Source organism: Petaurus breviceps, unplaced genomic scaffold, assembly GCF_028583685.1.
Source record: "Petaurus breviceps papuanus isolate PSGF00001 unplaced genomic scaffold, PetGlider_PUasm1.0 90784, whole genome shotgun sequence".
NCBI classification, from domain to species: domain Eukaryota; kingdom Metazoa; phylum Chordata; class Mammalia; order Diprotodontia; family Petauridae; genus Petaurus; species Petaurus breviceps.
In genome coordinates, this window is record NW_027187345.1 from 8,067,062 (window position 1) to 8,090,130 (window position 23,069).

Here is a 23,069-nt window from a genome sequence, read left to right on the forward strand (position 1 = left end):
AGAGAAATAGGTGTGGGGAGGGAATGGTTAAAAGAGGGGGAAGGGCTTTTTTAAGTACAGTTATCCCTTCCACATGGGGGGGGAGGGGTGTTAAGGGTGTGGTGCCTTCAAGATCTGGAAAATCTCCATAAAAACTTTTTTGGCCCTCCCTTCCAGAGAAGTCTGAATTATTATGACATTAAAAGAAAAAATATGCTGATATTCTATAATACTATACATATATTTTATGCATTTCTGAGTTTCTAAACTTTTTCTGTTTTGTCTGCTGGTCTTTGTGTGCCCTCTGTTGCTTCTGCAAAACTCCCCCCAAATTTCCATTGACTTTTTTTTTAATTGTTCAGGGTTTTTTTTTGTTTATGTTTTTAATTTTTTTTTATCTTTTATTTATTTTTTGGAGGGCAATTGGGGTTAAGTAACTTGCCCAAGGTCACACAGCTAGGTTTTTTTGGTGTGTGTGTTAAGTGTCTGAGGCCAGATCCGAACTCACGTTCTCCTGACTCTGGGGCCAGCACTCTACTCACTGCACCAACTAGCTGCCTCTCCATTGACTTTTTTATGCCAACCCACGATAGAGAGAAACTGAGATGGGTAAAGTTGTGATGTGGAAGAGATAACTAGTAGCTATAGGATATAGGAGGTGCAGCAGATAGAATGATGGGACTAGAGTCAGGAAGACCTGGGTTCAAAGCTGGCCTCAGATATTTCCTAGATGTGTGACCCTAGACAAGTCACTTAACCCTGTTTGCCTCAGTTTCCTCATCTATAAAATGAGTTGGAAAAGGAAATGACAAGCACTCCAACACCTTTGCCAAGAAAACTCCAAAAGGGGTCACAAAGAGTTAGACATGAGTGAAAATAACTAAATAACAAATAAGAGGGAGAGGAAGGGGAAAGAAGAAGAATCAGAAACAGAGTTTGCTAGTATGGCTAGAAGGGGAATATTGAGTAGTAATGTGTAGATCAGGTATATAAAGAAATTGGCTGAAGATGGTCAGGGCTTTTTGTATTATAAATATCCTTAAATCAATAGCAGATAATCCCTGGACAGGATCTACAAGTTTGTTCCGAGGAGAGTCAAACCAACTATACCAGGTGACCAAACTGACCTTTCATAGGAGCATAGATTTAGAGAAGGGACCATTGAGTCCAACTCTGTACTCTTTAAAATGAAGGGGCTGAGGCAGAGTCAGAATTCAATGCCAATTCACTGTATTATACTATTTCAGTCCTTACTGTTTAGGTCTTCACCTCGCTATCACAATTCATTGCTTCTGTGGTATTTGCAGAGAGTAAAAGCTCTTGTTAATTCAAAACACGGTTTCCTATTAGAAACTCAACTATTCCTAGTCCAAAGGTATATCACGTTTCAACGCTGGACCCACTCAGGAGTTCCAATCATGAGACTCTACTTTCCAAGTTTCACCAAGGGGAGGAACAAGAAAGACAAATGTAAAACCTGGCTTCAGTACCAGAACTGTTCATCAAAAGAACTAAAGGATTTCATACTAGGAAGGTGGGATGAGCAATGAAATAATCACCTCTCCATTTTATAGATGAGGAAATCAAGGCTCAGGGAAGTCCAATAATTTGTCCAATCTTACATTTGCTAATGAATGACAGTCAAGAAAATGAAAAATAGGATGCTTCATTCTGCATTAGGATTCTATTAGTTCTTTCTCTGGAGGTGGATAACATTTTCCATCCTGAGTTCTTTGGGATTGTCTTGGATTGTTATATTTCTGAGAATAGCTAAGTCATCCACAGTTGTACATTGTACAATAGTGCTGTTACCATGTACAGTGCTTTCCTGGTTCTGCTCACTTCATTCTTTATCAGTTCATGTTAGTCTTTCCAGGTTTTTCTGAAACCAATCTGCTCATTATTTCTTACAGTTCAATAATATTCCATTATAATCATGTACTACTACTACTTGTTCAGCCATTCCCCAATTGATGGGCATACCCTCAATTTCAAATTCTTAGCCACAAAAACGAGCTGCTATAAATATTTTTGTACAAATAGGTTCTTTTCCCCCACTTTTAGGGGCGGCTAGGAGGCACAGTGAGTAAAATGCCAGACCCGGAGTCAGGAGCACCCGAGTTCTGTTCCAGCCTCAGACACTTCACACACACACACGCACACACACACACACACACACACACACACACACACACAAACTAGCCTTGTAACCTTGGGCAAGTTACTTAACCCCAATTGTCCTCCAAAAGGCAAAAACAAAAAACAAATAAGCTTTCCCCCCCCCACTTTAAAAAAAAAATCTCTTTGGGATACAGAACTAGTGTGGTATTGCTGGATCAAAGGGTATGTATAGTTTTATAGCCCTTTGGATATAGTTCCAAATTGCTCTCTAGAATGGTTGGATCATAGCGCCTACCAGTCAGACCAATTTCCCCACATCTTCTTCAACATTTATTATTTTCCTTTTCTGTCATATTAGCCAAGCTGATAGGTACCTCAGTACCTCAGAGCTGAAAGATGAATGATTTTTAAATAAGGATCCCTAAAACAAAACACATTAAATTGCCAACTCTGTCAAAAGTTAGAAAATGAGGGGAAAACTTGCACAACTCTGTCTATGGTGCCAAGGATAGAGAGTAATTCTTTGTTTTTCAAAGCTTGATTGTGTCCAAGCCAATGCCACCAAGTTTAGCATCCTGTGTAAGTCTGCTAGGTGTTGAAAGGGGGAAAAAAAGTCACTGTCTCATTATAATTATCATTCCCAATTCACATTTTTTCATCCCCTTGCAACATAAGCTAGCAAGAAGTAAGGCTATGTACACTGTCATGCTTAGGATGCTACTAAATGTGGGACTAGGATCAGGACTGGACTTATTATTTCATTGGCACAGGGAATTCCTAATGATAAATTCTGTCTTTCAATGCAGGTTGCAAGTTGATAATCTCAAGAGAGCTCTTAGAACACTGAGGGATTGAATTACGTGTTAGTGGGAGAACTTGAATACAAGTCTTCCTGGCTCTGCAATACTTCAGATCTTCTTTTTATTTTTTTTTTTTGCTTTTTGGGGGGAGGGCAATTGGGGGTTAAGTGATTTGCCCAAGGTCACATGGCTAGTTTTTGTGTTAAGTGTCTGATGCCGGATTTGAACTCAGGTCCTCCTGACTCCAGGGCCGCTGCTCTACTCACTGCACCACCTAGCCACCCCCAGATCTTATTTCTTTCACTGGTTAAATTTTTCATGTAATTCCTTAGATTTGGAAACATTTTAGGACACAAAACCAGCCTTCAATACTATCAATACACTCAAAATTCCTCAATACTATAGATACTGAATACTATCTACACTTAGTTGCAGGACTTTAAAAGAGAAATTATTTAAACAAAGAAAAAACTTAATTTCTAAAAAATCAATATTCATTTTCATTCTACTGAACAGCATTCATCCCAACTTATAGGATTTGGGAGTTCAATATTACCTTCTGAAAAGGAAGGAAGGAAGGGAACAAACATTTATTAAGTGACTCCTATGTGCCAAGCACTGTGTTAAGGGCTTTATCAGATGTTATCTCATTTGATTCTCATAACAACCCTGGAAAGTAGATACTATTTCATCACCATTTCACAGTTGAGGAAACTGAGGGAGACAGAGGTTAAGTTGCTACCAGCCAGAAGACCACAATCCTGCTACTGTGGAAAAGAATGTTGAATTTAGAATAAAAAGCTCTGGATGCAATCCCTGGCTCTGTCACTTAGCTATGTGGTCTTGGATATGTCTTTTAATTAACCTCGTCTCCTCAGTTTCCTTATATATAAAATAAAGAGTTTGGATGAAATAAACTCTCAATTCCTTTCTAGGTCTAAATTTATGATCCTGTAATCCTGCTACTGTATTTGTTACTATGACCAGAGTTTCTGGCATTCAACATAGTTTCATTTTCAGCCTTTTTATTTTAGACTTTAGATTATAGTATAATATTATTATTACTTCAATTATCAGGAAGTTATAAATTTCAATAAGGGGAGGAAAGGTTATCTACATTTTAAAGTGTAATATAACCTAGGAACCAAAACTTTTTCCCATTAAATTATCTCCATAAGAGGACTCACTTAATTTAGGGTTTGATTTTTATTAAATATGTTATGTTAAAATATAAAGATATATTTAAATTACATTTCACTTTATAGTAAATAGATATACCTATTCAATTAAAGCAAGGGATATATTTATATAGTATGATTCCTCCTATGCCTAGGGGTTGGATTTTTCTTACTTTCCCCACCTTTGTTGCCCTTTCCTACAAAAGTAGGTTAAATGTCTGCCATGAATGTGGATATTGACTACTCATCCTCTGATTATTCTTCTTCACAGAATTTTGGCATTCTTTTAGAACTCCCCCAAGACAAAAATATAGATTGATCTGTGGTTTAATTTATTTGATAATAGCTGCTGATAATCTCACCATATGGTGACTAGAGTAACTCTCTTGCCAGGGTACAACTGTCGATTCTGGTGTTTTATCTGGCATCTCAAAAGAGAGCAGCTTGGTGAAACTTGAAGGGCACAAAGAAGAAATAAAAGCATTTTCCAACAAAGCCAACACATTCCACTGGAAGGACACCTTTCTACAGGTGGGGAATCTGTTTCAAGCCATACTAAACTGTTCACTCTGCCCCCTTGGCCCTGGGCAGGAAGAATTTTATTCATTGCAACAAACACACTTACAAAATACAACATAGTTATAGGAAACAAGCTGAAGTCCAAAGGATCAACCAGTTCTTCACTTCCCCTTCCCCTTCCCCTTCCCTTCCCTTCCCTTCCCTTTTTTTAAAGGATGGGAGACAACTTTTAATCAATACTTTTGGGTACAAAAAAGTGTTAAAAATCAACAAAGTTTGAAAAAAATGTATTTTTTAGAAAGTGTGTACACAAATGCATTTAGAAAGACATATGACACAACTTAGCAGTTGAAATCTTAAAACCAATTTGCTTTAAACTATTTACTTTTCACTGATCCATGTATTGTTAAGAATGGTTGCCCTAAGTTATAGACGGTATTTGGATTGTTGAGAAGTTGTCAGTCTAGAGGCTACTTCATTAGTTAGGCTTGTAAAGAAAATGAATTGTGAAAACTAGTTCTGAATAGAAAGTAATTAATAATTGTGTCATTTAAATGGCAAATGTAGCTGAGACATTAGCCAAAAAAATTCAAACTGTTCTTAAGGTGAGGGAAATTAGATTCATGATATTCAGTACCAGTCCTAATTCTGTTCTTATAGTTGACTAACCACCAGTTTCCCTAACCTCAAGACCTTCCTCACAGCCACAGGAACTCTTAGATATCTTGATAGCTGTTAGAATAGATATGGGGTGAAGGGGAGGGGGAACTTGTGCTAGCAATAACTTAAAACTGGGAAAAAATATTTTTAGGGGCAAAGTGTGGAGCAAAACTACTACTTATGTCAATTTGATCCTCACTCAAGAAAATCAGAAATGATGGTGTTCAGTCATGCCTTAAAAGCTCAAAGGCATTTTAAAATAGCTATTTCATTATAGCAATTGGAAAATTGTTTTGGATGAATTGAAAAAAATTGTTATACTTAAAAAACCCTCTGCAATATTATGCTCTGAATTTGAAACAAAGAAATTGGAGCACAATTTGAAATTATACAGTGTATTGAATATAAAAATGCATATGAATTATTGGTATATACCTACAGTTAATAAAGTTTTACAATGAAGTTTGAAGAAGCTTATTGAATTTATATAAATGACTTTGATATTTCCTAGTAACTGAGAAACAATTCGTGAAATTATTAAGCCTCTGTTAAACATAACCACAACAGAAAACGTAGTGTAAGTTGTGGTGACTGTTCTAGAGAAGCTTATGGTATGACTGTGATGCCAGCAACTATAGAAATTGGATTTTATTTCATAGGCAATGAGAAGTCATTAAACTTGACACACACACAAAACTGCTATATATCATAAATTGATAGTTAAATATGTTATCCTTTTTGTTCTTTACATATGGAAATATTCATGATAATTTATGACTGTCAAGTTCATAACAAAATTTTTTTTAAAAGAAAGTTATGGAGTAGTAAAAAGAAATTATTACAGTGGTCTTTTAAGAAAATGTAGTGGTAAAGGTATATAAGATAGATTGGAAGGTAGAAAGGAGTTTGGAGACTATTACAGAAACCTAGAGGTCAGGCAATAAGAACATGAAATTGGAAAATAGCAGAGGGTCTAGGAAGGAAGGAATAGGATATTAAAGAATTAACTTAGTGATTGCCTGGATGTGAATGGCTAGATGAGACTAAAGAATCAAAGATAACTCTGATGTTTTGAAATTTAGAAACTGGAAAAAAAAAGATAATGTTAATAACAAAATGGTAGGGGGCAAGGTTGCAGATAATTTCATTTGGAGACTAACCAAAATTTTAGATCCTTCCTTTCAGTTCTTCTTAGGTACTACAAGGTATAAATAATAGAGAAGGAAAAAGGGAGAATATAAGGAAATAAAGCATTCCCATTAATATGGTCCATACTGTCAATTTCAACTGTTCTCATAGATTTCATGTACAATGTCTGCATTAGTCTCTTACTGATAGCCCTGAAAATTTTATCACAAAATTAATCTTACTTCAGAATGGATTTGCTTTCTGAAAAATTTAGCATATAAGAATCATAATGCCACAACTGAGTAAAATACAGATTTCTCAGCATATTTTTACAATAGGAATTTGAACAGAAATGTCAAATGTCAGGATCTGGTGGGGGCAGAGAGAGAAGACTGAGCAGAAAAAGGAGTTAACACAGTTTACACTGACTCTAGTTTATTCACCATGAATGCAGGCCTTGATACCTAAAATGCTACTTGAGAACACTGTGTTTAACTCAGCCTTGAAACTTGGTGAATCAGGCTTAGTACTACTGTGGATTTCTACAGTCCTGTAGCTAATGGTCTGTTTCAAGACACTGGATTCATTATCTATGGTTGCTGCACTTCATTCTGGCACCATAAAAATGTCATCTGGGCCTCCTGACAGATTTTATGTGGCTGTTCTCCTATACCTATGAAGATGGCTTTTAAACAAGCACCTGGCATATCAATCCAAGTCTGACCATCAGTTATAGGCATTAAGGATGAAACCTTTTTCATGGATGCTCCAAAATACTTTGATTTATTAGTCTGGGTGCATTTTATCTGATTACCAAAGCAAAGTCATTACCTTGCACCTGTTTAGCTAGCTAGCATACAAACTCACATGTAGGCATGCTTTCCCTCACTGCTCCAGCTGGAAGCTATTTCACCTTATTCTTATGAATTGCTGTTAACAATTTGTCATTATGTACTAACTGTGGATGGTTTTATTTTGTGGTCATTTCTATACACCAGTGTCTTAACTTATCAAATGAGATAATAGTTCTAAAGGACTTAACATGGTGCCTGACACTGTAGGTGATTTAATAGATACTTATTACCTTCCTCTTTTCCTGCATAGAAAACACCTCCAGGGGAAGTACCTTGTCTTTGTGTCAATGGTCATTCATAAACAACAAAAATAATGGCAACTAGACAGTTTTAATTACCATATATAATAATCAGCATATTAAATCTAGGAGGTTATAAGCTTCCCTACTACTATATTAAATAACATGATGTATGGTGTTTATCCAAATTTGGTTTTATTAATATTAATGATGAGGTAGTTTAAATATAGCAAAATCTGGGTCTAAGGAAGCATAGTTTCATAAACTATTATTTTATCCATTATGGCTCCATGAAAAAGTAATATAGCAAAATATTTCAAGTTATCCCACAAGTTTTTATCAGTTGCTGGTCTATGTCAGTCCAAATAGAAGGGATTGGGACAAAAAACATTACCAAACAATAAATGCCGAAGTGAATTCAAACATGTAATACACGAATCTAAGCAGTATGTAGTACTATTTTCATACATGGATTCTGGAGGTCACTATTTAACATAGCCTAACATAATAGCAATGGCTGCCTAAGCCTTGACATTCTTTCTTATAATTGATATGGCCACTTGTGCCCTTTCATCCATCTCTCCTCTAAGTTCCAGTCCCAGCATCACCAATTGCCTATTGGACATTTCAAATTGGATGGTTCAGAGACATCTTAAAATAAATACAACCCAAACAGAACTCATGATCTTTCCTCCAATCTACCCTGCTAAACTTCCCTGTTTCTGTGGAAGGTATTGCCAATCCTTCAGTCTCCCAGGTTTAAAACTTTGCTGTTATACTTGAATACTCACTCTCCTTCACTGTCTCATCTTTTCAGTTCTACCTTCATAACATCCTTGCATCCAGACCCTTTCTTCTACTCACACAACCACTCCCCTAGTTCAGGTCCTTATCATTTCTCACCTAGATTACTATAACAACTTCCTAATTGTTGTCTCTGCATCAAGTCTCTTTCCACACCCTTACATCTTCCAGCCAGCTGCCCAAGTGATTTTCCTTAAACATAGACGTGACCACATTACTCCTTTACTCAATAAATTCCAGTTGTTTTCCATTACTTCTAGGATAAAACATACAGTCCTCTACTTGGTTTTAAAGTCTTTCACAACCTGGCCCTAACCTACCTATCCCACCTCATTGTACATTATTCTTCTTGTGATCCAGCCAAACTGGCCTTCTCTTTCCCTCATAAACAGAACTCTGTCTTCCAGAACATCCCATCTCCATGTCTTTCTTTGCACTGGACACCCCAGTTGCCTACAACGCACTCCTTCCTCACCCTGGCTTCATAAAAACCTTCTCCTCTTTTGAGAAGCAGCTCATGAACTTCCTTCTATATGATGTCCTTCCTGACTCTCCTCAGCTGCTAAGGTCTTCCTGTCCAGACCACCTTGTATTCAACTACTTTGCATTTTTTTCCATATGTCTATTCTGTAGGTACTTTGATATGTACTTGTTTCCCTATTAGAATGTAAGTTCCTACTGTAGGATTTGTTTTGTCTTTGTATTTATATCCACAACTCCCGACACATATTAAATGATTTGTAAATGTTTACTGATTGATTGAAATCATCCATCAGATACTGTTTCCATATTTTTTTTCCCTAGGACACTAGTTAGTTTTTGAACAAATCTGAATATCAGGAGCTTTTATTCTCCTTGAACGTCTTATTCCTGAAAGTCTATAAAATATAAGATGCCAAAATCTTGAAGAAAACCAAACAAAACACTAAGCAAGGAAATACAAGAAGACTTGACTAAACCTCAGATTTTTGTCTCTCTTAGTGGTGGAATGGGGTTCACAAATTCCAAAGAAAAGTGAGTTCTAGTACCCCATGCCATCATAGGCCATGGCCTCCCATGATATCATGGGATGTCCAGGTCACATTCTAGGCTTTGGAGCATGAGGAAAGGAGCACATCTTTCTGGATGGCATAAATACCACAACATGTTGCTATAATCACTGCAAAATATTAAGCATTTTTTATAAACACTACCCTTTGAAAACATTAATTTCCAAGACATTGCATTAAGATATAATTGGCTCCAATCTGCACAAAAGAAGTCAAAGTCAAGCACTTAATGCATTGTATGATCTTTACCAAATCCCTTAGGTGACTATTCCCGTCCTCTTGCCCCAGTGTCCAAGACCATAGACTTGCTGGTTATACTATTAGAAATGTCAGGCTCAAAACCACAGATAATTTTGGTCACTGTGTAAATAATTGATGTTATCATTCAAGATAAATCTACTATTATCTCTGTGTCTTATTGCCCATCAACCTTAAATAAGAACATTAAGGCATTAGGATCACAGCAGCAAGGTCACTTCTTTGTGGCGGAAAGTACAATATCTATTATTTCAGCAAAGCAACTATAGCTCATTGTTGGTGTGTCTCAAGGGTAAGAAAGCCACATTCTTGCAATACCACAAAGCACTCAAATTTAAGGCTATACATTTTTAATGTACCACAAGCAGTCGTGGTCCTGAAAGGGATACAGTGGGAGGTCTTCATGCAGTTTCTCATGAAAGATCAACTTTCCTTTACAAAACAGAAATCCTGCCAGTAGGGGATTAGAATACAATCTATATCCCTTCAATAAGGGTGAGATTTAAAGTGGATCCAAAAAGGGGCATCATATAATAGGCATGCAGGACCAATGCACCAATACTTCTGAGAATACGGGGAAAACTCTTCAGTTATAAACTTTCATGTACCTTGATGAAATGGGATCCCTTAGCTGCATTAAAAGAGTTTAATTAAATGCCTGAGAAAATAGGGGATATCAAGGCGGCCCATTATAAGGACTCCCCCATCCTTGGAGTGTTGCTTGGGTTTCTCCTATTGAATTATTCTGCATTGTAGACAGTTCTGCTCTGTATATTTATGCTCTCAGGCAACCCACTTTGCTACTTAAACCTCACCTCAGAGGATGAAAGCATGCAAAACAGGACCAAGCAATAAGCTAGAGGGAAATTTAAGGACACTATTACTCAGGGGGGGAAAAAAGTCAGATAAATAAGGCATTTATAGTTCTCTGGGGAATCAGTGAACCTTTGACTGAAACAGCATAAGAAAAGTCAGGAGCATAGGCTTTAAATGTATTTTGGCCAATCTCCACGAATTTTTCTGCAGGTTGGGATTCTACTACTCTAGAGGTCACCTCTTCAACACTTATGTGAATAATTAAGACCAGTTGTGCTGCATCTGCTTAAGAGCCCTAGTTTTGTGTCTTTGGGAATTGGAGGTGAAACATTTTTCTCCTGGGATTCCCTTTTTCTCCTGGTCTGATTAAGCCGGTGCCCTTGATCTTCAGGTAAACAGATTGGTTTGGCTTATAGCAGTGAGGAGAGTCCTGATACATTTTGTGGCCAAAAATGCCCATTAGAATGTTATTTTTATTGATGTACAACATTCCCTTTTGTAGGTGCACCCAGAAAGCCTCAGGCATTAGGATTATTCAAAATAAATTAAAACAATAAATCATGTCAGAAAGATATATCACAATAGATAAAACCATCATCCTTGATTGGATATGTGGCAAGATAATAAGGTTTCTTGCAGACCTGGGGAGTAAAAGCTTAGAGAATTATAAGACCTTTAACTAAAAGACGTTTAGTTCATTTTATTTGAGGTGTAAAATACTACAAGAGAAGACAATATTAACTAATTTTTTTGAGTCCATATCTTTAATGTCCACCTACATGGTCCAGTGGAAAGAATATTGGATTGGGTATCAAAGGGATCAGTCTTCAAATATCAGTTCTTCCACCTACTACCTGGGAGACTTTGAGTAAGTCACTTAACCTCTGCGGCTAAGTTTCCACATCTGTAAAATGAGGGGGTTGGTGTAGGTGATATGGAAGGTCTCCACTAGTTCTAAATCTATGATCTCATGATTTTAGTTGTGGGAAACTTCTGGCAGGAAATTTCTGTCACTTATGTTCAAAAATTGCCTGGGGGCACTAAGAAGTTAAGAAACTTTCATTGTTGTTGTTTAGTCATTTTTCAGTTGTGACTGACTCTTCATGACCCCATTTGGAGTTTTCTCAGCAAGGATACTGGACCAGTTTGCCATTTCCTTCTACAGCTCATTTTACAGATGTGGAAACTGAGTCAAATAGGATTAAATAACTTGCCCAGGGTCACATAATTAGCAAGTGTCTGAGGCCAGATTTGAACTCAGGAAGATGAACCTTTCTTTTTTTTATTTTTTGCTTTTTTGTAGGGGGGAAGGCAGGGCAATTGGGGTTAAGTGACTTGCCCAAGGTCACACATATAGTAAGTGTTAAGTGTCTGAGGCTGAAGATTAACCTTTCTAATTCTAGGCCTGACACTCTGTCCACTGCACCACTTAGCTGTTCTTGGGTACTAAAGTGCCTCGCCTCAAAAAATTTACTTGTATTTATGTTGAATATAATTTGGATTTTATTTATATATTTACCTACAATATCCCTCGATAGAGGGATCTCCTGATGGGCAGAGATCGTCATTTTTGTCTTTGTGTGCCCTAAGCATATCATAATGCCTGGCACATAGCAGGTGATTAAGAAATATTGGTTGACTGATTGATTCCTGACTCTAAAAACAGACTTCTATTCATTAGGCCATATTGCTTCTCAACAAATTCAAAGGATTTGGGAGTTGGGTGTGGGAGGGAACAACTTTATATGAAGAGTTATGAGTGTTTTTTGGGGAGTCTTTTGTATATCACTGGTACAATTATAAAGGTAAAGTAGAAGGTAGAGGGGCATTCTGGCAAGATGGTAAAGTAGGTCGGAAATTTCCAGGCTCTCCAGATTTACTCCACACAAAAAAATCACCATGAAATGAAGGTAGCAGAGCCACATAAATAAAGGGGTAAAGCAGTTGTCTTCTTAAGATAACTTTAAAGCATCTCAGAAAAGACTGGGCCTCCAGGAGCTAAGATTTGGCCAAGGGGAGTGTAGACACCTCCAGGCCAACTCCACTGAATCAACAAACAGTAGGCCCTGAGGACAGTTCCCTTTGGGAACTGGGCAAACATATTGTCCCCTGGAATTTGAACAGTAAAGCTTCAGATAGGGATAGATACACAGACAGGAAAACTCCACCTATCTCTTCAGACTGACACCTTTGCAACTTAATACCTGGAGACTGGCTTTAACCTCAAAAACTTTTTCAAAAGTCAAGCGCCTCAAACTAATAACAACAGTAACTACCACCACAAAAACCCTAGTGGATCAGTCACAATGGTGAAAAATCTCATCATTCCATAAGGAAAAACTCAAACCCCACTGTCTGACAACATAAGGAATGCAAGGCAGTTTCTCTTATTTCTGAGCACACATAACATACAAACGCAAACACACACATAGCCCAGGTGGAATGCTTGGCCTATCAGTGAAACCAGACAGGGGGCTGGAATCCTGAAAGTCAAGTCTTTCTCCCTTTTCTGCAATCATATTGCCAAACAAACACAATTCCCATTGTTTGCTGGAAGGAATTGTTTTTATTTCATTCTATGAAAACGGAGTCAGCAATCATGGACTTCCAATCTGAGAACTTTCACAACTCAAACCATGGGGAGAAAAAGAGCTATTTGGACAATGACTAAGTCTCTGTCTAAAAAAATCATCTTTTCTTTGTAAACAGAAGCTCTAGTAATTACAAGGACCTGTGGGCCTAATGGGCAGCCATGCCTGCACATTTATTTGTGAAAACACATTGATCCTGAAACAAGGGATGTCAACCATTTCTCATCTAAATTCAGGAAGAAAATCAACTCCTTTACAAACAGGACACTCAGGCAAATTAGCTGTTTCTTATAGTGCTCATCTACTACTATCAAACATCCGCTCAAAGTGCAAGTCATTGTTCTAGGCATTTGTTCTTAATTTCTAGTCTCAAAAGTTTTCTAATCACAAGTTAGCCCCTTTCCCCCAAAGTTATTAAAGGCCTTCTTTCCACCATTGACAATCTCTAGGGGAAAAAAGACAGCTGGTTATGCTAAGCATTGTACCAAATATTGCTAGATTTTTAGGCAAAAAAAGAAAATTGATTGAATTCTTTGAATCTTACTAATTATACTAACTTTAGAGGAAAAATTTTAAAGATCAAATACTTATAACACCATCTATTTAGAAAAAAAGAGTCTAAAAATGTTGCACAGGTTATGATGACACTTGTTGGAATTTTCTTTTTCTTTCATTCTTTCTATTGCTATAATAGAATATATTATAACTGAACATATAATATAATATAATAATATAACTATTGTTCAATTTTGAAACACTTGTCAATTTTAACACACGAAGGAATTTTCACTAACTAAAGAACTATCATAACCTGGATTTTTTAGGTTTAAAATAGCATGCATTCTCCCAGCCTAGAAAGCGTTAAAATTGGTCTGTGTTCCTTTAAAATTTCAAGTCTTTACAGATGGCTTATAATGTGGTCAGAGTCTGGTAAACTAAAGTGCTTAAGTGAGAGTAAAACTGTTGTATCCGGATGTACAGAGAAACCTATCCCCTTCCTCTCTTCCATTTCCATCTTCCTTGAATGATAAATAAAGCAGTTATCAAACCCTGGTTTATTCAAGCAGCATTACCACAAAATAACACAAAGGTTCTAAATTTAGGAGAAACACCAGGGTTAAATAGGGCAACCAGAATTTTTTCCCTCACCTCATGAGAAACATTCCAAAGAACAACTCGTTTATTAACGATGAGTTGACCAAATGGAATGAATACAGAAAGCTGTCTTAATGGTCTACCCTCCTAAAACTCTTTCTCTTTCATCATTTCTGTCTTCTCTTTCCAATACACTTCATGCTCTGGCTATCGTATTTTGTAAATAGTTTGCAAAAAAAAAAATGCAACGAACATTATATTACACTAAACAATGAACATTCCATTCCATTACAATGAATGTGATATTTCATTAGAGTTGTTTCTGAGCACCTGAACATTCTGATATTTGTTCAGTACAAAAAGTATTTAAAATGATAAGCAACTTACTTTGTAAAACTGAAGAATTTTCAGAGTTTTCTCCTACAGCAATATCTCAGATCCTTCTACCTGTAATGGGAATATAAAATGAAAACACAATTACTCTAGGTCAAGCAAAGTGGTTTATTTAACTGGGGCATTGGAAACTTGGGGCAATATCCAAATCTTTTTGGAGAGGGGTAAGGGATGAAAAATAGTTATAATCTCAATTAAATAGTTCACTGGAAAGACTATAATGAAAGAGAGAGAGAGAGAGAGAGAGAGAGAGAGAGAGAGCGCTAACAACCATTGTGTGAAACTATTAATTCTAACTAAATTAGTGACAAATATTTATTAACTATTAACAAAAATTTAACAAATAACTATTAATAAAGATTTTACATTGAAAACACAAAAGAAATTAATAAAGTTTTTTTTTCTTGGAATACTTTAATACAAAAATGGAATAGGTTTAATCTGTAGAACCTTGTAAGATTTCAAAAAACCATAGCAGCCTAAAATATACTATCAGCAAATCCTTAGCCCAACATTTGAACCCTTCTTGCTTCCTACCCTTCAACTTTGCTAACCTTGTTACCTTTATTCCCTAGCTAAAATAATGACTCATATTTATACTGAGCTTTAAGGCTGTCCTTACAAGAACTACCATGAATTGGGTGGGTGCAAATAACTATTATTCCCATTTTACAAATGAGCAGATTGAGGTTCAAAGAAGTTGAAAAAATTACTTGTGGTCACATAGGCAATAACGTTAAAGCTTAGATTCAAACTCAAGTCTCCTAAGTCTAAAATATTACCCCATATGAAAACACATGTTCTGTGTTTTTCGGTTCCATCGCAATGAGTCATCCTTATAACTATATATTCTTCATCCACTATTTTATATGTAGATTGTTATTTCAAGATCTTTTGAATGATCTTAGATCTTATTCAGGTGGTAGTGTAACAGCAAATTAAACTATATTATCATAATTTCATCCCTGCTTTTACAGCTCATAGGTTATGGGCTAGAAGACATCTTAAGTGTTTATCTTGTTCAAGTCTCGCACATTTTAAGATGAGGAGACTGAGACTTGGAAAGGATCACTTGACTAGGTAGTGGCAGCTTCTTGTTAGTAGAGAACTCTATCTAAAGCTGCCATATTGAAATGTCATAAATATGATAATGACATGGACTATTCTAGCCTTTTAACATCATTCCTACTTGGAATTCATTGTAAGGACCAAACTTTTCCACTAATATACAAATGTAAAGCTCAATCTACACAATGGAAAGTTAAGTCAACTGCACATATAACACAAGTTAAATGTGTTGTTAAATTTTCTTGTTAATACAAGAAAATCATATAAATTGTTTCCAAATGAATGAGAATTCTTTATAGTAGGTTTACCTTTCTAATCATATTTTAGCTGATGAATTATAAACATTTTTTTCCTTTGAGAATGATTCTAGCTAAGTAACAATGGTGACAGGGGCGGGGTGTGGTAGTAGCCACCTGAGTTGAACATTTTTTTAAGTTATCAAGGATAATGCACAAAATGGTTGAGTCAAATTTGTAATCAAATTTATGATTCAAGTAAGTTGACAATTAACCTTCTCTATTCAATACAAAACAAACCAAATTGTATAAAGTCACATGTAATATACTTAAATATCAGAAATATTTATGTTGCTCAACTATGTAAATATGTTGAGAAATGTTAGTTGTCTATTAGGCTCCAGTGATACAAAGTCAAACACAAGCCTGGACCTCAAGAAGCTTGCATTCTATTGAGAAGGGGATATAGCATATACACAGAGAAATAAATAAGATAGTCTGAGAAGAAAAGAAGTATTAACAACTGTGGGTCAGGGAAGGCTTCAGAGAGCAAGCCCTGTTAGAGAATGATTCTGTGGGGCAGAATGGGATGAATTCTAGGCATGGAAGATTGATTGTACAGGAGATAGAATGTCAGGTCTGGAAATCAGCTAGTTAGGTGGTATGACTGGTATATAGAATACACTGAAAGCAAGTAATATGAAGTCTGGAAAAGTAGATGGGAACATGATTAGAAAGGGTCGTAAAACCAGGTTGAGAAGTCTATATTTTGTTCTAGAACCAAAAGAAAAACCCTAAAGATTTTTGAGGAGAAAATGACATGGTAAATGCTGAGTCTTAGGAAAACTATTTTTACATAGGTAAGAATGGATTAGAGAAGAGATAGGCTGGAAGCAGGGAGAATGATCAGAAAGCTATTATAAAGGTTTAAGTGAGAGGTGCTGGGGAGGGGGCAGTTTGAGTAAGCAAGGGAGAGAGATGGAGGTAGAACTGATAGGAATTTGACATGATTGGATTTGAGAAATGAGGGAGTAGAAAGAGTTAAGATTGCAAGTCTGAATTATAGAAGATGGTATCTGCTACAGAAATGGAGAAAGGGTGGTCTTTTCTCCATCAATGTAGAGAGAAAGAAGATGATCAATTCCATTTTGGACTTGTTGAATTGAAGATGCTAATGAAACACTGAGGTAATGCTATCCAATAGGAAATTGGTGTTGTAGGAAGTTCAGGAGAGAGATTACGAAATGATGTACAGATTGTGAGGCATTTGCAAAGAAATAATAAAACCCATCAGAGCTCAAGAGATTACCAGGGAAAGGGGGTTAGGAAGAAAGAAAAAAATAGTGCCCTAAATAGATACATTATAGTTATCTATTCTTAGTGGGCAAGAACCAGATGCCGATCCAACAAAAGCAACCGGAAGAGGGTGGCCAGATAGAAGAAAAAACAGGTTTATGGAATCCAAGAAAAGAATGTCCAGGAATTTGGAGGTAGTCAACAGTATAAAAAATTAAGGCAGGGGAAAATTGAAAAAAATGAAATTGGATGTAACAGTTAAGAGATCATTGATAATGCTAGAAAGAAAATTCCATTAGAGTGATAGTGTTTGATTGCAAGAGTATATTAAATGAGTAGATAGTGAAAGAGTGGCACATTCCAAACTTGGTGACAGAGAGAAAAGATACTTAAATGGGAGAATGGCAATATCAAAAGAAGGTTATTTAAAGGAGGGTAAAGGGGGATGCAGTAAGGACCAGGAAACATTTGTATACAATAGGAAAGAAACTAGAAGGGAAGGAGTGACTGAATATAAGAGAGAATGATGGAATGATTAATGGAAAAAAAAACTCCTGGAAGGGATGCAACCAATTGTACAAATACAGGATAGCTTGGATGAGGAGGAAGACTGCAGACTCAGCCTCCTTGAAGACTGTAGCAATAAAGTAAATGGTGGATAAAGATGCAGAGGGGTATTGAGATGGGGGAGTAAGAGATGAGGGAGCTCCTTATGGGTGGCCTTGATTTTCTCAGTAAAGTAGTGGACAAAGTCTTCTTATGAGAGGGGATAAGGTAGGGGTAGTGTAGGAGGCTTGAGAAGGTTTGCAATGCTTACTGTGAAGATCATGATAATGAATCATTTGGGAAAGAAAAGCAATGCCATTCAACAGTAAGGACCCAGTTGAGATTAGAGAAGGCAGTGAGGGAGAAGAGGAGAAAGCAGATGGCAGAATTATAAAGAGTTGAGGATTGAAACGGTATGGATGGCTATAGGGCAGGGAAACAAGACAGAGAACAGAGCATAGTTGAACTGGGCAACCATAAATAAGATCAAGACTGTTTAGAGATAAAAGTGGGTCTAGAACAAGGGAGATAATCAACCTCCCTAATCTTCCAGTTCCTCAGTCTCTTTAAGTACTATGATGTGCTCCTTCGTTCTACCTAGGCAGTGTGTAGGAGTGATCACTCCCTACCCTGGCTTTTATCATTATCTATAGCTGTTCTAATTCCATAACAACAACTCTGGCATTCTTCTATCTGATCATAACCTCCTATCATTATATCTTTCCTACACCTCACCCCTCCTAAACCTATCATTTCCCTTATTGTAACCTCTACTTCCTTTAGGCCATCACCCCTGCTTCTACATTCTCAACCTAGTAAGTAGTTCATTTCCCCATTGTTCTCTACTCTTGAATTCCTTTCCCCTTGCCCTATAGCCACTCAGCCTTTGTTGAACCCCAGCTCTGAATTATTCCAATTCAAACTTGACCCCTCCTCCTTCCTCACAAAGCTACTATCATCTTAGTTTGGGTCCTCATCACTTCTTAACTAGATTATTACAACAGGCTCTTAATTGCCTTCCCTCAAATCTCTTTCTGCTCTGGTCTTTCCTTCACTCTGCTGCCAAGTAATTTTCCTTGATTGTAGTTTTGACAATTTCTAACCTTTTATCAATAAAATACAGTGATTCCCTATTCCCTTTAGGGGGAAAAAACCAAACTCTTCTGTTTAGCTTTTCACAAACTGGCCCTGGTTTACCTTTTCAATCTTATTGGACATTGCTCCTACTGCTACATTCTGCAATCTAGACAAACTCTCAGTGTGTTTCTCACACATGACACTTGATCTTGGATCTCATGCCTTCCTAGTGGTCATCTTCCAAGGCTAGAATGAAATTTCTTCTTTACCTTCACCCCTTAGAACACTCTTCTTCCTTCAAGACTCATCTCAAGCATCAACTTCTACATGAAGCCTTTTCTGATCCTCCCAACTACTAATGCCTCCTCTCTCTCAAACTACCTTGTATTTAAGTACCTTATATTAATTTTTACTTTCATATGTATTATATATGCACACACATATGTATTTGTAGCTTTCATTAGAATGTAAGCTACTTGAGAAAAAGATATTGTTATTTTCTTTTTATTTGTATTCCCAGTGCCTTGTACAGTTCTAGACACATAGAAGGGATGCTTGAATGATGATTGGGAGAACAAAAGGGGGCAAAATGAATGGAAGGGGCAAAAAAATAGGAGGGAGGCAGAAGTAGAGATAGAAAATTATGATAGTAAAGGGAAATTTCAAAGTTCAGGATCATAGATTTAAAGAAGTTATGAGTGATGATGTGGTGAAATGTAACAGAGCAAAACAGGAAAAACACTAGATTGGGAGTCAGGGGACCTTGGTCCAAATATTAGCCCTGTCAGTAACTCACCGTGATGATTTAAGCCTTCTAGTCCTCTGTCTCCACTTTGGGGAAAATGTGGGAAGGTTAACTAGATGATTTCTAAGACCTCTTCCTGTTCCAAATCTTTGATCTAAGGTATGACCACCCTTATGGGGAACAGAAGTAGAATGAAGAAATTGAAGAGGTTGAATTGGGAAGTCAGGGTTCCTGAGAGGATATTAGCATATATACTGAAGATTCCATATAAGAGAACAGAGGTAGAGGTGGAGAAGAGGATGAAAAAGAAGGAGGGTGAAGGAACAAGCATTTAAGTGCCTACTATGTGCCAGGAATTCTGCAATGCACTTTAAAAATATTATCTCATTTGATCTGAGTCAGATATTCTTAGAAGGAAGAGAGAGTAACTTGGAGACCAGTAAATTATATCTGCAAGGATTCAGAGTAATAAAGACTTATGGATTAAAGAACGAAGTAAGTGGCTGAGTGACGGTGGTATGGGGAAGATCTGGAACTGGTAATGAGAAGCAAGGAGTAGGTCAACTTCACCTCCCGGTACAAATATATCATGACAATGAAAGAGAAGTTACTAACACCAGAGAGGGCAGCTAAGATACAGCTTACATGATATAAAGAGGCAAATTTAAACCTAACATCAGAAGAAAAAACCCAGTTTCCTGTGGATTCTAACAAAGAGAGCTACCCAAAAGTGGAAAACTGCCTTGGAAGGTAAGAGATTCCCCCTCACCTGAAGGGTTGGTTTACTACAGACCATGCACTAGGCCATTCCATATTTCAAGGAACTATGTAAAAATAATTAAATGAGATGTACCATCATACAATAACTATGATTTACCCATAATATATCAGTAGACCGCTTCAGGGAATTTCTGAAAATGTTTCAAAATGTCTTTAATGAAAGTTTGGACAGCATTGTGGAGTTGCTAGATTACTGGATGTGGAGTCAGAGGGATTGGGCTCTAATCCTGGCTCTGCTTAATACCGGAGTGACATTTGGTGGGTTGATTTACTTAGGAGATTTTCTATTTCTTCATCTATAAAAATGAGAGTATCATATAATCTCTAAGTACCCTTCTAGCTATGTGTTTATAATTCTGAGGTTGCAAACATTTGATAATTATTAATTAAAAAGAATAATTTGAGATTTACCACTGAGCTAAAAATGCTATCCTGGGCCATTTGTGTAATGGAACTACTAGATAATTAACCTAGGATTATCATTCTAAGTCATAATTACAGTCTATTCATTCCCTGTAACATGAGAGAATCGATGGTGCAAAAGGTATACATACCTTAGAGCTGCTAAAAGAAGCTAGATCTAGGATAGCATGGAGTAGAACTCTATTTTTTTTTAAAAGCAATTGGGGTTAAGTAACTTGCTCAAGGTTACAGGGCCAGTTATTTCTGGGTGTGGTGCTAAATATCAGAGCCTGGATTTGATCCCAGGTTATCCTGACTCTGGGGCCAGTGCTCTTACTCACTGAGCCACCTGGCCGCCCCTTCTATTTATTTTTTCAGTCTAAATAGTAATAGGAGTGAGATCAGGGAGGCAGGGAGAGAGAGAGAGAGAGAGAGAGAGAGAGAGAGAGAGAGAGAGAGAGAGAGAGAGAGAGAGAAAGAGAGAGAGAGAGATGGGCCTCCTATGGCTAGATCTGAACACTGAGAATTCTGGGCAAGAAGCTATGGTGGGTTAGGGAAAAGTCAGATTAAAATGAGGGCTAATGTCAGAAACCTCTGTTAGGAACCTGACTGTTTAACTCTAATTGGCAATGTTATTATTGTTTATACCTCATTTTGTATATATGCTAAATCAGCTACTACCAGAACCATAACTGTCATAGCAATTACTTATGTGGAAAGAATGAGGAGGCAGCCTTCTGATTCTAGAAGGGCTAGATATCAATAATTCAAAAATGAAATATTACTTCCAGAGGTAGAATACTCAAACGGTTTGCCTAGTCTGGTCTAGAGCTTCATGTATAAAAGCTGTGATTTTGCTTCCAACCCTCAGGGGAAGTTGAAAAATGAGCTATACCTGTTATGAGGAAAGGACACATGAGATCCCATAAATATGACCATACAACAGCACTTCTTATGACAACAAAGAATTAGAGCTGATATTGGTACCCTACTAATTGGGAAATGGCTAAAAAATTGTGACATCTTCCATTGTTGGGAATATTACCACACAATAAGAAATGACAAATATGAGGAATTTGAAGAAACTTGTGAGGACATATATGAACTGATGCAGAATGTAGTAATCAGAGCAAGAATAGAATTTGTGGTTGATTAGCTCAGTCGATGTAGTTACAAGATAAAATCACAGATGATGATGTGATGAAAAGCACTAACAAAGTGTTAACACCTTGTTATCCCTTTATTAAATAGGATTAACCATGCCCACAAGTTGCCTTTAAAAGACTCAGTCAGAGAGTCATTCTAGCATGGGAGCAGCTATGAACTGTGACCTCTGAATCTATATCATTGGGAAACAGTACTAGACAGCAGAATTTTTCTTTTCTATAATCACTCCACTCCATTGCTCCTGGTCTACCTGAGTTATTTGCTCAGTAGAAGACATCTCATTCTTTACATTTGTCATTTCTTATTGTGCAGTAATATTCCTGTCACTGGAAGATGGTCAGTGATAATTTTTTTTAGCTATTTCCCAGTTGGTAGGATACCAATTTCAAATCTAATTCTTTGCAACCCTAAGAAATGATGCTGTATATTCACATTTATGGAACCTCATGTGTCCTCTCCCTATAACAAACATCTATTTGCTCAGTAGAAGATATTTTATTCAAAGAGTCTCAGAAACTCGGAGGCATAGTGGAGATAGCAGAGCCACACAGAGAGACAAAAGAGTCTGTCTCTTGATGCCAGAAGAACTACCTAGAATGTGTCCTCTGGCAACAGAGAAGAGATCTAGTGATGAACTTGAGATTTTGAGACATATACCTGAAATTAAGAATCAGTTGCAAAAAAAAGCAGACTCCAAGAGCCTGGCTGAGCAGCATGCCCAGAAGAAATGCTATAGCTCAAAGGGCTACAGAAGGAATCAGGATAACAGTGCTTTGGGATTGCAGGGCCATGTAAGTAGATTCCTATAAGCTATATTTTGAAAAAAATATATTGATCATAACAATCCACTAGTTTTAAAGATTTCCCAAGTAGTTGTTAGTCTAACTTAGTTTTGAGCATTAAGACCAAGTTTAAACAGTAAGATATTAATCTTCATAACTTAATTTGCATTGATTCTATATAATTTTCCTTTTATTTAACCCACTCAATTAGTTGCATCTTTCTAGATATTAAAGACCAGCAAGAACTATGAAAATTTAAGGGCATAATATTTTCATCAATATTCGAAAAACAGTTCAGCTAGGTAGCACAGTGGATAGAGCGCCAGTTCTGGAGTCAGAAAGACCTGAGTTCAAATTAACCTAAGATACTTGCTAGCTGTGTGACCCATGAAGGACATCCACCCTCCCTCCTTCCCTCCCTCCCCCCCCCCCCCCCCCTCCCTCCCCCCCTCCTTCCCCCCCCCCCCCCCCCCCCCCCCCCCCCCC

General features: G+C 37.0%; 1 protein-coding gene across 3 annotated transcripts in view; it reads right to left on the reverse strand.

The window, feature by feature from the left end:
* PLEKHG1 (pleckstrin homology and RhoGEF domain containing G1) overlaps window positions 1-23,069 on the reverse strand; it is a 280,152-nt gene that overhangs the window by 192,956 nt on the left and 64,127 nt on the right. For all 3 annotated transcript variants that reach the window (XM_069069687.1, XM_069069688.1, XM_069069689.1), the window contains one exon: window positions 14,479-14,538. The gene's annotated coding sequence lies outside the window, so the exon portion shown is untranslated. The remainder of the gene's footprint in view (window positions 1-14,478; window positions 14,539-23,069) is intronic.